Raw genomic sequence first — 14,763 nt, forward strand, 5'->3', positions numbered from 1 at the left:
GGCAGATTATAAAATACTGTAGACTTCTCCAATTAGCCTAGTGCATTGCAAAATGCCATTTACAAAGAGCCGGATTTTTTATTCGGCATAAATATATGTATAATTTAAAATATAGCTTTCATTTGTTTTATTTTAATTGAAAAATATTTTTTCTTAAAAATTTTATCAATATATTTATTAAAAAAAAACACATTTTTTTTATTTTTGCTATTTTTCTCGTCATTGAGGTGCTTTTCTTTACTAAAGTTTGTTAAAAGCGACATTTTTCTATAAATCTTTCTTCGCTCAACACATGCACTTGTCGAAAGAGTTTTTATTTTTATATGAATTATTCAGCTTGAAAACCTCAAAAATACATGTGAACTATTTAAATCTTTAATATCTAAGGGAGTTGCTTCCTTTGCTTTCAAATCTGGTTGAAGTATACCTGAAGAAGGCGGCGACACAGAAGCTGCTTTTGTGTCCTTTTTTCAACATCCCCCTCATAACGGAAGAAAGAAACCAGGTGCATCAACATATAACAGGTTTGTATATGCTCGTCAAGTGCATGAATTCTCGTCATAAGTGTTATACAAATCTATGGTTGGTTACCGATGGACACGACTATTTGTTAGGGGGACAAAATGGTGAAATAAGATGAGTTGAGTATAAATTATTTTCATCAATTTTGAACTAAAAATCGTCAAAATTTATGTATAGCAAATCAAGTATTTATTAAACTCTAAAATACATTTGACTGAGCTTTCAGCTATAAAAAAAAAAAATTGGCACCGATACTAATTGTTACATTTGTATGATACAATGTTGTATGATACTATTGATTTTGGTTAAGTTCTTACTAAATACCAATTATTTTACTAACGCAATAGGAAGATGTTTTGAAGTAGTTAAAATCTTTTCAACCATTTAATCCCACGTTCAATCAGTTTAATTTGCTAGATTTAGAAGGTGAGAAATAAAAAGAAGGATTGCGAAGAAGTGAAAATGACGCACTCCTATCTTTCTTCCTTACGCAGTTATTAGCCAAGGTCTTATATGTCAAGTAGGTTTAGTCACTAAATAGTTTCAGAAAAGATTTTCTTCGAAAACAGTGACTAATTCTGAATAAAATAAAGCTTTTACTTAAAGGTTTCATCGCGTGTATCATAAAAAGTGTTTTCGATAAAAAAAAAATCACATAATTACCAAAAACATATTTGCCAAAACTATTTAGATCTTTTGATTTTTCTAAATCATAAATAAAAATAAATTCTTGTTTTCAAATGCAAAAAGGCTAAGTTCAGAATGAAAAAAGTTGTATGAAATGTATTTTAATCAAAAGAAATCTGTATGAATTTTCACCCCAATTTTTGGTTAGATTATTATGTAGATTTCAAACGACTTCATTTTTGAAATAAAACGTAAGAATTTTTTCGGGAAATTTAAATACTTTTCAATTCGATTAAAATTACTTATTTTTAAAGTATGGGACCATTAAAACAACTTTTTATCACCGGGAAATTTTTATCTTTCTCGTCATCGAATTTTCGTGATATACTCTATAAAATAAGGTTCTCTGTTGACAAGTACCCTTATGTGTGCATACTTAACTTTTAAATGTTGTTTCCGAAACAAATTATTGCATAATTTTTTTTCATACCTTAGACGTTTTTGTAAGGCAATTAGAAGCTAAAAAAAATCGCAGTAGAAAAATAAATAGTTGCAAGTTAACGATAATTTTTAATGAATTGTTTCTGCTTTTAGTTAACTTTTTCAATCTCAAGTAATGATATCAAAGCCAAGTGATACATTTTTTGTTACAATTTTTCTTTTTTTTTTCGCCTGAAGCTTTATTTAAAGTAAAGAAATTTTGTTTAATTTTTTCGTTTGTAAAATGAATACACATTAATGCTTTATTTAAATAGATGAGATAATTTCTGTTTTGAGGATGAACAAAAGTTTGCTTGTAATTTAATACTTGGGTGAAAACTTTTGTTTCTTGCAAAAAAATTTTATATAGTCCTATTTTTATTTGATTTTCATTATCCCATTTTAATTTTTTTTCTGCTTCTAACATCAGTAGTTGTAAGCTAAATACGTATATTAGCAGTAAAACTAGTAATTTTACAGTAGTAGGGTAAATCGTTTGCTATGAAACACTAACATATTTGTTGCGGAATCTCAAAAATAACTTTATATCTTTATCAGTTAAGGTGAATTTCTATTGAAAATAAATGTAGATTCAGTCAATATAATGACTTCCATCGCAGAAGTAAAAAACAGACGCAAGGTCTATTCAGTGTAAAAATTGAACAAAAATACAACCAGGGCTTGTTAATACGCATCTAGACGCTTATTTCAAGCATCACATTTTATCCAATTTTTTTTTTCTGGGAGTGAAAAAACTCATTTTCTTTCAAATGTTCCTTGAATACAAATTCAGTCAATGAGTGATTCCTATAACACTGCAAATAACTGAAAGCTATTTTTATATTTTCAGATTGTTTCGTAACATGGCTGTTAATTTTGCTCGCTTGATTGGTCCGATAATGCTTAAATATTCAAGCCGTAATACATATCGTGTTATTAAATAGATCTATGTTTTAACATTCACTCCTCCAAAATTACTCTCTTTTATTTCGATTGTAATTTATTATTAAATAATGGACATTGCCTTCCTTTAATTTTCATCAAATAAATTTTGATAATAAACGGAAGTAAATTCTTAATCGGCCCACAACTATTCTCGGAATTTCTCAACAATTCCTTTAACAAAGAAAGATAAAAAAACGACTCTAAACTTACCTATTGCAAGTGGATATGTTACTGGCAACCTGTAGCAAGTTAGCTATTATATCAGCTATTTTGTGTACTTTTATATACCAATCTCCTTTCTACAAAGACTGCACCAAGAAAAGTGCGGGGAGGATAAATGGCGTAAAGTACATTGTATTTTTATTTAAACATTTGACTATCTTTTAGAAATGTCACTCTTCAACAATAATAAAAATACCTTCCTTTGTTGTTGGTAATTGATTACAATGCAAAAAATACAATAACGTTATTTTAATAAAAAAAATAATTCTGTTTAGATTTTAGCTAAGTTAAAGTTATTTATTTTATTCTTGGAATTAATAGCTGTAACCACGAAAGGTTTTTTATTACTTGTATTTTATTCTTTTCACATATAATTGCAAATATAATGTTTGTATCACGAAAAACGTATTTTTTCTTCGAAATTCAAAAATTTCAAATTGATAAACTGTGCTCAAATGTTACCAAAAAACATTTCAGTCAAGTAGAAAAATATTTATATCGCAAGAAATGAGTCTAATATTTCATTTTTTTTTCTATTCAAAAAGGAAAATTAATTTAAAAAAATAGCATAAATGGAAGAAAAAAATTAGTCTTTAAGCTCAAAAATGCAAATTTTATAATGTTAAATAACCCTAAAAATAAATTATTTTCGAATTGGAAATGTAGGATCTTCTGAAACCTGCATGAAAACTTTTTTTTTCATTAACAAATACGCATTATTTGAATTTCCCCTTTAAGTTTAGGTTAGGTTACCAATTAAATTCAGGTCCGGGTTAGGTAAAGGATTTTTTGTTGATATCAGGAGACCTAAGTAATGCAACTCATAAATAATTTTTGACAGTTACTTTTCATTTTTGAATTTTAAACTTAAAATGTTTATTATATTTAAGTTAATATTCTGTTTCCCTCCAAAATACATAAAATTTTAGGTCCATTTCATTAGAAATAGAAAAAATTTCGGTAAATATGTAAGCAGATATTGATTTGAAATTTAAAAATAAAATTATATTTTCATGATTTTACTCTCTTCGGAAACAGTCAGATTTTAAAACAAGTAAAATATCCTTAGATACTCCTTTATTTTTAGAATCCTTATCAAAAAGTAATACAAAAGATATACATGTTTTGATAACGTTTTAGTTTTTTTAATGCTTAAATATTATTTTACATCCCAGCATGCTTTTCCTTTTTGTGAAGGATTCTTAAAATGCACGTTATGGATGGTAAATGCGGAATACCCAGAATTTCTCATTACAGTTAAAACTATATACATAATATCTTGAATGAAATTTAAAATATCATTTATGCCCACCAAAGAAGATTCACAGTTTTACAAACCATTTACAAAAAACACTAACTTTAAAACTTTGTTTCTGCTACCGGGTATTGCGAAGAAGATTGTATGAAAATTATTTTCTGAACTTAAATATTTCTCGAGAACTTGTTTTTTTTTCTTTTTTTGTGCAATGATTAAAGATCCTAAGGGATATAAGTGACATTTTAAGGGATTAATCAGGGAAATTAAGATAAAGTTGTTGCATAACTATGGATGTGTTTAATTTAACAGAATTTAACTACATTTATTATAATTTAACTACATCGCATTCTTATTAATTTTGAGTATGCTTGCATGATTTTCATTTTGAATTTGGTAAATAAAATAAGGCAAAGAATTAACTCATCTAAATTTATAATGAAATTATTTGGATACCACTTTATTTTTCTTAACCTGATTATAGCTACTCATCCAATAAGCTCTTCAACTTTTTAAATTAAATAATCCTCAAGTCATAAAGCCTTATAGGACCGGTAAAAAATAGGATTTTTAGAGAATCCAAATTTTAGTTGTAACATAAAATAGAGGAGCTTTAAAGTGCAGGAATTCATTCTAAGAAAAAACTGAATAAAACTGAAGCAATCTATGCATTATTATATCATACTGATCAAACTATAAATCGTCGATTTGGACATGAATTTAACAGACTGGACACTATGCGTATCCAAGAAAATGACCTTTACTATGTTCAACCTACCCAAAATAAACGAGAAAGCAATATCACTACTGACTTCGGGCTCATTATAAGCGTAACTTTTCAGCCATCTTTTCAGTTTCTAAGCGATTTTAAAATTCTAAATTCGTCAATGTATTATAAACGTATTGTAAAAAGGACTTAAATCTTTTCAGTTCTTTTACGAGGCTTTTATTATCTTTAAAAACAATGAAAATTTTAATTTAAAAATTTAAATTTTGGAAAACTGTAGGTACTAAGTAGAGTAGGCATCACATTGCGATTTTATTTAGATCAGTTAGTTTATTTTTTTAGAAAAGGGAAAGATTTCAATTCAAAAATGTGAAAAACAAAATTAAGTGCATTATCTTAAACACACATTTTGAATTGTGTCCATTTCCCTAAACACGCATTTTGAGCTATGTCCTGAATAAAAAGCTCGCTGACGACAGCTTTGACATCCTTTGAATTGTGTCACAAGACACTTTTTGATCAAAAGTTGACAAAAATCGCAGTAGAAGTAGTGTGATGTTGCACAGTTGGCTTCGAAAAATACAAAAGAAAGAATGATTCATTGTTCCATCGTTGATATAACTTTTCAATGCCGGATTATTCCAATATTTTTAGATTTGCGTCACAGTTATTTGGTTGGACTTCTTCAAAGAATTTGACGACCAATAACTTTTCTTCAATCTGAATGCTGGTTTTCGACTTTTCTTTGCCGCTAAAAAAAATAAGGAAGAATAAAAAAAAAAGAAAAATCTACATCTTTTATCAAAGCCCCTTATCTTTTTCTTGCGATGGTTTTTTTTTAACCTGTGCAAGCATTCTTTTGGCCCTCCCCCTCAATAGTACAATACTCAGGTGCCCCTTATTTTCAAAAACCTCCCTTATTCCTTACGGTGTCTTTTGAAAACGCCTCGACTATCAAGCAATCTGTTTGAAGGGGAAATCTTATGGGATCTTTCTTGTTATATTTTTTAAATATATCATCCCACTCCTTTCCACGCTTGGAAACACTTCACATAAAAGACTTTTTTTACACATTTCTGACATCAATTTAACAAAAAGAAAAAAAAATACTTGGAGGCACATACCTAGAGTAACACTCAGAGGTATTTAACCCTTCAATTTTCTTTTTGGTTCCATGGGACACTTTATCGTTACTCAAAATAAGATTTACGTTCAAAATTTCATTAATCGCAATTCCATCAACAAAAAATGAACTAAATACGGAAATTCAAATAAATGAATGGGATTCTTACTAAGTCACCCATAGCGTGATTCATATCGATCTACATTTCCTCAGATTTGCAAAAAATCGATCTAAAAACAGTTGAAAGAAAGAAATCCAATCTGTTTCTGAAGTTCCTCCCAATTCATTTAATAATTTCAATGATGTTCTAAAATACATTTAAAATTATGTTGAAGTATAATAGTTAACTTTCATGCTTTTACAATAAAATTTTAATGGTTATAAAAATTAATAGCCTTTAATTTACCACTGGCAAAACCTTTGAAGCCTAATGATTCTGCTATTAAAACTTCTGATTGCACATTTAACTGCAAATGATTTCTGAGAGAAGTTAATCTGTTTTTGAAATGCAATTATGTGCAATTAAAACGTCTGAATGTACTTTTAACTGCAAATGATTTCTAAGAGAAGTTTACCTGTCTTGGTAACACAATGATCTGCAAATGGTTTCGAATGGAAGTTAACCTATTTTTGAAACATAATGAACAGAAAAAATTTGAACATTTTTATTGCATTTTTACTGCAAATGGTTACATTATAAAAAAGATGTTAAATTACAGTAAAAATGAAATCAGTTTATCCAATAGAGTTTGAAGGCTATCCTGGAAAATGCAAAGTATTGCTCCAGTTTTATTTAAAATAATTGTTTATAATAAGTCTGAAATCAGGCTCAGTTTATCAAAGCTATCATAATTACACAATAGCTGAAAAATTAGTACATATAGTATTTAGCAATTAGAAGTAAAATAGAAAGAGAAATAATTTTAAAATCAATAGAAATGTAACAAAAAAGCAATATTAATTATTCTATGAGAATTTAACTTTTACGAAAACATGGAATGTACAGAAAACGCCTCTCTTTAGTTTCAACTAAAGAACGCACTTTCATTTGTAATTTTCTCATATTACTTTTAAAGTGATTGATTTTTAATCTAAATTTATATTCATGATGAAGAATTGTGGTCCAGAATGAAGGTTTTTTTCAAAATTTTAAGTGGTTGATTTAAACTTCCTTACACAAAAACAATATTTGCGGTTCGTCGAAAAGAATTATGCAATCGACCGCTCCTATTAAAATGTGTTTCGAATTTTTTCCCACTTTATATTAATTGTAGAGTTAGTTCGTGTAAAAAAATATCTCTTATAGTGTTAAAATTAAAAATAATTTAAAAGAAGTAATGACAAAAAATCACGTGCCTTTTCAAATAAATTATGAGGGAAAAAACGAAAGTTATAATTTGTTTTTGTTCGATAACCCGAAAAAACACTATTCTGATTATTTTTTTCAGATTCATTAATTAAATGTAATGATGCGTGCCTAAATATTAAATGAATTTTAGAAAACAAAATAGAAAAGAATTTTTTTTAAAATTGTTTAAATAAATTTGAAATGCCCAAAAATGACTCAAAGAACTTTTTCTAAATATTATAAAAGTAGAAATAATCTAGTAAAACCAAACTGTCTAGAACAGTTCTGCTGTTATTTATTTGATGTTGTTATTTGTTTATAGTCTACAGTCTTTTGAAAGTGGAAAGAAAAGTCATATATTTGTATCATTTTTATAGGTCTCTTTATTATTGTATTAAAGGCAATAATAAAATATGTATTTTCACAGCACTGAAGGATTTTTTGCAGCTTCACTTCTTGGTGTAATTTCCAATATTTAGTTTAATCTAAGCCGGCCAGGTGGCCGAGCGGTAGGCACGCCTGACTGCGAAGCCAATGGCCGCGGGTTCGAATCCCGCTCTGGGCATGGATGTTTCTCTCTCTTGTGTTGTCCTCTGTTGTGTGTGATGAGTGAATGTGGCCCACCCTATCAACGAGTTTGTGGCAGTGTGGCGTGGGCAATGTTACTCGCCTCCGTGACTTTGGTTCACAGGTGCCCACTGGGTAAACGCGAATTGAGTAACAACTCTAGCATCTTCTAAGGCGAAACGAATAAAGTTCAGTGCCTGCCATTCGAAAAAAAAGAAGTTTTATCTACAATAGTAATTGACAGAAAAGTGATTAAACCTAGAGTAAGCATTAAGTTTCAAATGCTGAAAATATCAAAATGTAAACAAATCCTCATAACTTGTTTGGAGTTTGAAAACAGCCTGCCAAAGATTCCCGTGTAGTAAATGGTGACTGGTGCACGCTAAATCTGTCGGGTCACAAAGTCCTCCATGTTCGCCTAACAAATTATACCTCTGGTGGTACTGAATTGAAGATTGATCGTTCTCTGGTTCAGGTCAAAATTACTATCTGTGGATGAATGAATGGATATATAAATGGGTCCACCACGGGTGAGACATATAGGTATGGCAGAAGTTGACTTTTTGGACATAGATGACGCCACTGGAAAACAGGAACAATCCCACCCCTTACCCTAATGGCCTAGGACAAGGGCAGCGTAACTTGTTTGGATATTCAGCATTTGAAACTTAATGAATTCACTTTTCCTTGCTGTTTTTTTCATAGTGGGGGGGGGGACATATATTAGCCGCATCATTACCTGCATTTGAATGGTTTTTTGCATTAGGCTAATTTAAATATTTTCTTTATTTCAAAGAGACAAGTCATTTGAAGCATATTTTAGTCTAAAAGTATCCCATTTTAATTAATTTTAATTTTTCTTGATAATGAGCCAAGCAAAATTTCTGTACTAGGAGTTTTGGATACATTAATAGTATTTTAATTGATACCAAATTTTTCGAGTTGTACAGAGTGCAAAATAAAAAGCCTTGGATAACTTTTGATCTCATGATCGGACATACTCAATTTTAATAGTTCAAGGGTTAAATATTAACGTGTGCAGACGCAATAAATTTTCCAGGACACGAAATAAAAATTTTGAACGAAATCGGTCAAATAGTTTCTCAATTATCAAATGTTAAATAAATCGTAAATTTAAAATTTGATTTCTTAAGATTTCTTAAGATTCGATCGATTTCGTTCGAAGTTCGTGCATTTTGTCATTAATATTTATAATAAAGTACATTATCCATATATATTTCATACGGCTTATTTAAAAATATATTAGGAGCAATTTGATCAAAATCTAATTTATTCTTATTAGATGTACAAACATTATAAACTGTTTTAATGCATATAGTTTCTAATCAGCACTTCCTATTAACGAATTAAAACAGATTTAAATTATTTTTTCTGATGTTTGTAAACGTGCTAATTTTAGCCTTCACAGAATGAATGTCATTGAGACACCTATTTTTTGAACGTTTACTTAAAATTCTATGCTCGTGTAGTTTCAAAGAGAATAATTGCAAGTGGAGATCACCTGCTTGTATGGAAGCAATGCGGCATTTCGCCTTCTGGCACACATCAAACTGCTATGGAAATACTTTACGTAAAATAATGCTTAGAAACCAATACTCAACTAAATGAAAAATGGCTTTTAATATATCAGTTCTGTAGTTTAAAAGAGTTTGACAATAAGTTAAAGCTAAGCAACCTGATCATGTCCTTTAAATATAGTCATCCTAATAAAAATAATAATAAATAAAAGTAATTACGCCAAAAATAAGTAACTCTATTCAGCGCTTTTGAAAGCCTAGTAAAATAACAAACACAAAACAATGCAAGCAACAATTTTACCTTGGCCCCAGTTGTGTTCAAAATTGACTCGATATGGGTCTTATAAGAGCATGCACCGAGGCACCAATATAGGGATGCTTAGATATTTTAATATTGGTCCGAGAATGGCTTTCAATATTGGAACAAGTTTCACTTCTATCTAAGACTAATATTATGAAATATAGACATTCCAATATTGTAGATCTACAAGGGACATTTGAAGCCATTTTAGGATTCATATTAAAAAATCCAGGCATCCCAATATTCGCCCAACATTTTAAACCTATAAGAGACCTGGATAGAAATGAAATGAATCGTGAGGTCCATTATTGAAGCCAATATAGAACCAATATGAAAAAAAGCTAGACATTCCAATATTTACCCAACATTATAAGTCTATAACGGTCTTACATAGAAAATAATATTGGTCCATTATTGAAAGCCGTGCTCGGAGAAATATTGCAAAAAATTAGGAAATTGCTTAAATATAAAGCATATAATTAATTCATAAATATATATATTATATATATTATATATAATAGATTACATTAGTGTTAAATGGTTCTAAAAGCATAATTTACTTACTTACTACTAATACTTAGTAAAAATTGCATGATAGATTTTCTCATTATTTCCATCCAACTAGATCTGCAGTTTGGCGGGAGTAGTTCTTAGAATTCAGCCTTTGGGAGAAATGAGGTACCAAAACTATTTCATATTAGTAATATAATAAACTTTGTTATAAGTAAAATATTTGATTACATTGTATACTATAAAAACACATCAAGATTATGATAGAAAATTAAAAGTTCAGTTGAAATGTTCGACAATGTTTTTCTAAAGCTTCTACTTGGCGTGATAATTCACGTAAAGAAACAAAGACACACGTATTTTGTGAGAAGTTGTTCAATGCAAAGTTTTAGTTGAAGATAAAAGATTGATGATTGGAGCGTGGCGACTCGTAATAAAATTAAAATTAAAATAGAAACAAACAATGAAGTAATCACAATTTACCCCACAGTTTCACAATTTAATTTAAAAGTAATGATGTGAATCTCCCCAGGTCATCCTGAGCATGACATTCATTGAGTGTTTCTGAAATATCCTGAAATCAAAGGTTTTTTAAAATAGATATTTTTATATATTTGAAGATATGACACTGTCTAAACTCCAATATATCTCTCTGAAAAAAAATTTATTTTTTTTCAGATTGTACAATTTCTGTAATTATGAATAACAATGTCGTAATAACAGGTTTTAAATTGTCTGAAAATATATCATATCGTTTAATATTGATAAATATTATTTAATACCAATATTTTAACTAAAATATTTATATTTTTTAACTACAAAATACTACAAATTAATCATTTTGCCATTTAAAAATTAGCTGAAAAATAAATTTAGAACAAAAATTATTAAAAGAAAATATGTTAAATTTTTCATGACAGAATATATTTTTCATCTCATTATTTATATATAATTAAAATACATTTAAATACATTTTCAGAGAACTTGTATTTAAGTAAACATAAAATTAAATACATCAATAATATCTTCATTAAAAATAGGTAAATGTTACAAATATATCAATAACACATTCATTTTAGTAATATATATCAATAGTAATACATCACGACAAAGTTTTAATAACTGACTTCAAATATTTAAAAATGAGTTAAAATTCTAAAAGATTTTTAAAAAAAATTTCATAGGAATTATCTTCATATTTTAGTATATTTAATGTTACGTATCGTAACTTATTAATGAATTCACAGTATATGAAAAGCAAATTTCGATTTAAAAAAAAATGTAGGACAGTAATGTAAATATTTATAGAGTAATATTTTGTAATGGTTCAAATAAAAGGCAGGACAACACTTTAAAAAAAATCAAGTTAATATTAATTTTTTTGGTACAATACATACAAACAGTTCATTTTTTTTCGGTACAATACACACATGAACTCTCTGGCCAAAAGTATCTGGACACCCGGTTGTTACAGTGGTGGAAGTATAATGGTGTGGGGATGTTTCTTGCGGTTTGGCTTGGATCCGTTAGTTCTTGTGGTTGGAACCATGAACTCTGAGATGTGGACATTCTGGACAATGCTGCACTCCTAACTGTATGGTAATATTTCTGCCTATTTCTCTTCCAGCAGGATAACTACTCTATTCATACATCGAGGCTCGCACAGACGTGGTTTGACGAAATGGGTGTTTAAAAACTGGACTGACCTTCTCAGAGCCCAGGTCTAAATCCCATAGAACATCTTAGGATGAATTAGAGCCCTGATTTCGCAGTCAGCTAAGTTGACCCTCCTCACTGCAAGCAATCATTTCTGCTGTGATGAAAGCCTGCAAGTCAATTCCTATGACCACCCATCAAAAACTGATGAAAACTCTTCCCAGACGTAAAGCAAGCTGTCATTGAGGCAAAGGGTGTCCAATATCATATTAATAAATGCATTAGGACGCTTTAAGTCCATACCACTGGGTGTCCGGACACTTTTGGCCAGGTAGGGTACTGGACTATATTTAAGAAGAAGAAGAAGCGAAGAGGTGAAAAAATATTGTAATCATGTGGCATATTTTTTAACTGACCGCAACCTTGAAAATAAAAAACATTGGTAACACTCTACATTTCAAAATTAAAATTAATGATAGGAACAAGTTGATCAAAAATGAATTTAAGAAATGGTGCGATTTCGGGCATGAGATAGAATGAAAAATTTCAGAGCCTGAATTTTCTTGATATCAGAAATAGATTCCTCAATATAGAAATAAAGCTAAATAAATTTGAAAGAATATTAATAACTATAAATATTTTCACGCAACAATATAATTTGCTTTAAAACTAAACCGTACATAATCTAAAATAAAGGATTACGAAAATAAACAAATAACAAAGAAATGTAATACACGAGAATCTGTGCGCAAATATCTCGAAATAAAAAAATAAATTAAAAATAAATAAGTAAATAAATAAATAAATAAAAATTTAAAAAAATTAAATAAATAAATATTATTTACAATAAATGGACATTTAAAAGTACGTTTGATTTTGCAATAAAGAAAATGAAAAGTTTAAATAACGAAAAACAATATTTTCATTGCAATTCGACAGACGAAAAATCCCAATCTTTCAATTCTTAAAATCTTTAATTTCAAAACTCGCTCTTGTATTCGTAAACGCTGGATTATTCTGAACATACACAAAAATCAGGACGAAAAACTAAAAATTAGGGCAAATAAGGGCAAAAAATTTCGTATCAGGAATACAACGAACCCGGCTGTTTACTAAAATGATATACTTAAGAAGGGACAGAAAAGTTATAAAAAGATTTCAAATTCGTCAAAAAGAAAACAGATTGTTAATCCTAGTTAGAATGTATTTATCAAACGGACGTTTAATTTAAAGAGGAACGCGTAAGAGTATTTTAACTCAAATAAACTTAAAATAATTCTGATAAAATACGTTTAATTATAACTAATAACAAATAGCACTAAAAACTTACTTACTTTCTTTAGAGTCGTTGCAAATTTCAAGACCTTCAAAATTAACTTTAGTCACCACCACGTCACACCAGTTGTGATGGTTGAAAAAGTTCAGTGATGATTCACTTTTCTAAAGGAGTTGCGAAACGTTCATTCTGTATATTCTCAAAAAACGTCGCGTTCGAGTTGAATTAGTTTTGTTTAAATGCACATGCTTAAAATTGTATAATTTATAATGGTATTTTGAAATTAAATAACAAGTACTGTTGTTTTTCTTTGTATGATTTAAAATTTGTATTTAAATCATATAAAGAAAAGGCAGACTGTTGTACGTTTCCCAAACCATGTTTTAGAATGTACAATGCTAAAAAAAGAAAAAAAAAATAATTATAATAAACGAACTACACGTTCTAGGATTCAATCTTAATGGTTCGAGGGGGGGGATCTCAAATATCCTAACTAATTAGTGCAGATAATATTTTAAGTTACGAAATCATACACGCAAATGTACTTTCTCTGAGTTATTGTACCTTTTTTTCACCCACAAAATGTAGGAAATAGCTACAATCTGGAAAATATGGTTCCAATAGTTTGGTCAGGAGAACGCTTCAATGTTTGAACACTTTAATGTTAATTTTACTTTTTGCGTATTTTGCCATATCACAAGAAATTTAAAAGAGAATTGAAAACTTTTTAAACACAAATATCAAATTCGTTTATCTAAAGATAATTCTATGCAAAAAAATTAACTTTTAATAAATATTTATTTTTTTTTTATTTTTATTATTGCATTATTTTTTATTAGTCGAAAAAATTTTGAATTGTAAGGTAAGCATTTTTTACATCATTTTAAAGAATATAAATTTTCATGGCAAAATGAAAGAATTGTTGAATAGTTCCTGAAAAATGGAAGTTTAAAAAAAATCAGATATCAAAAATTCGATTTCTCAGGAAATATTCGACCAATTTTTCTTTAATTTTGTATTTTGCCATGTAAAGTTATATTCTTAAAAATGATGTAAAAAATTTTATATCTTACAATTCAAAATTTTCACGATCATTAATAAATGTGTAAGAGCAAAAATTAAATAACAAAAACAAAAAACTATTTAACAAAGATTGATTTATCATGGAGTTAACTTTGGACAAAAGAATTTTATAATTGACTGCAAAATTTTTGCAATTCGCTTAAAAAGTTTTCGAGATATAGCGAAATACGCAAAAAGTAAAATTTACATTAAGGGGTCCAAACTTTGGGCGGCTCTCCTGACCAAATTATTGGGACCATATTTCTCATATTGCAACTACCCCCTATATTTTTGGGGTCAGAAATCCGAATCCGTTGAAAAAAAGGTATGTTTATTCAGAGAAAGTACGTTTTTGTGTATAATTTCGAAAGTTAAAATATCATCTTCGCTAATTAATTAGTATAGTTGAGGCCATTATGGCTAATTAATTAATATAGTTGAGGCCATTATGGCTAATTAATTAGCATTATATATCCCCTCGAACCAATAAGAATGAGTCTTAGAGCATAAAGTTCCGATAATTAGATCAAAAGTTATTCTGGGTGTTCCGTTTTTTATTTTGCGCCCTGTAAAATATGCAATATATATATATATATATAGCATA

General features: G+C 28.7%; 1 long non-coding RNA gene across 1 annotated transcript; it reads right to left on the minus strand.

The window, feature by feature from the left end:
• Positions 1 to 3,856: 3,856 nt before the first annotated feature.
• On the minus strand, positions 3,857 to 10,472 carry LOC122270041 (uncharacterized). The gene is made up of 2 exons (XR_006225571.2): positions 10,220 to 10,472; positions 3,857 to 5,529 (listed from the first exon to the last, which is right to left on the minus strand). It is a non-coding gene; the product is annotated as an uncharacterized lncRNA (long non-coding RNA).
• Between the last annotated feature and the right edge of the window lie 4,291 nt (positions 10,473 to 14,763).

The sequence above is a fragment of the Parasteatoda tepidariorum genome, chromosome X2, assembly GCF_043381705.1.
Source record: "Parasteatoda tepidariorum isolate YZ-2023 chromosome X2, CAS_Ptep_4.0, whole genome shotgun sequence".
Classification (NCBI taxonomy): domain Eukaryota; kingdom Metazoa; phylum Arthropoda; class Arachnida; order Araneae; family Theridiidae; genus Parasteatoda; species Parasteatoda tepidariorum.